General features: G+C 28.0%; 1 non-coding gene across 1 annotated transcript; it reads right to left on the bottom strand.

Annotated features, from left to right (window-relative positions):
- Nucleotides 1–289: 289 nt before the first annotated feature.
- On the bottom strand, nt 290–363 carry TRNAV-AAC. Its single transcript has one exon. It is a non-coding gene; the product is annotated as a tRNA-Val (tRNA).
- Between the last annotated feature and the right edge of the window lie 1265 nt (nt 364–1628).

Below are 1628 nucleotides of genomic sequence, written 5' to 3'. Positions count from 1 at the left end.
CATTTCATCCAAAAATTTAGTGAAAATAATCTGAAATTTTCTTTTCAACACTTATTTCAACCTTAAAACATAATCACCAAACCTAATAAAATTCACTTTTAAGCTTCTATGGTTACATTTAGTTTTAGTTCTCTAATGAAGTGTGATCTCATCTGTCCACACTGATATAAGATTATAAATTGTCAAGTGTAACATTGTACAATAAGAAAGAAAATATATTTTGTTAAAATTTTGGAAAACTGAAATAAATAAAATTGATTAATGTCTTTATTCATTGAATCAATAAAAATGGCTTCGCCCGGGTTCGAACCGGAGACCTTCAGTGTGTTAGACTGACGTGATAACCAACTACACCACGAAACCAAGTTGTTATTTTTTAATTCATTTAATAAAATCTATTTTAACCCATAATCATCTCGTCGTAATAATTTATAAGAATTAATTCTCGTTAAATCAAATAATGAATTAGAAATATATAATTAATTTTTAAATAATAAAGTACAACGAATGTTAAATAATACATATTATTTATAAAACTCATCTAATAATCCTGCAATTTTTTCAAGGTGATTTTAAATACAAACTAATGTGAGTTTCACAACAACGAGGGAAGAAAGAGAACAAGTCGAACAAACCAATTAAGTGGTGTCGGAAGAATCTCTACCCAAAATCCTGAACGACAATGAATTTGTCTTTTCTAAAGGGTTGATAAATAACGCCGAAAAAATTCAGTAAAATGATAATTGACTATCTAAAAATATGGTCAAAATAACAAGAAACTTTAAAAAAAAAATATTAGCGAATACCTATAAATGTGGGCAAATATGTTGTTTCATATGGAGTGCCTCACATATGCCCTACTTCAAAACTGTGTTATTTTATATTTGAAGTATTTTTCTAATTTGGAAAGAGGGCACTGCATATGAAACATATAAAAAATGAGACAGACGTGAACTCAAGAAATGACACGATTGCAGAGTATAAGCGGCAATCGATTCATCAAAGATTTAAAGTATTATTTAGATTAAAAAAATTCGAAAAGACAAATTTAATTCGACTCAAATATTAGTGATGAAAGGAGAAACAACAATGCATATTTCGGTACTAAAAAGTCATTGTAAGGACCATAAAGAGGACGACTATTCAAAATTTCTAGTTTTTTTCTAAAAAAAAAAGAACCTACCACCTGCTTACTATACTTAAACACATAATATCAAACTCATATCCACTCTTTTTCCTTGATCTGTTCTAGGTCATTCACCAACCTTAAATTGTGGGAAGTATGTCTAAAGATGAATTGGGTCATATATTTTGCTCATTACTAAATTGATTGTTTCTCGATATTAATGAAATACAATTTTGAACATAAGAAGAAAAAAAACATTTTCAAGCATAAAACATAAAGTTCCTCATAGATCACATCTTTGAAGTGTTTTAAAAAACTCAATAACACTAAACAAAAGCTTTAAGCTTTCGACAAGAACTTCAACAAGTTCGCTAAGTGAATGAATAAAAAAAATATCAATTTGGAAGAACTTCAATTAAAACTCCTTAAAAATTATAGGAATAAAGGAAACTGTGGGTGATTCTAATTTAAGGAAACTTACACTATAATACTCAAAGAAGTG

Source organism: Impatiens glandulifera, chromosome 2 (genome assembly GCF_907164915.1).
Source record: "Impatiens glandulifera chromosome 2, dImpGla2.1, whole genome shotgun sequence".
Lineage (NCBI taxonomy): Eukaryota > Viridiplantae > Streptophyta > Magnoliopsida > Ericales > Balsaminaceae > Impatiens > Impatiens glandulifera.
This window is presented reverse-complemented; position numbering and strand designations above follow the sequence as displayed.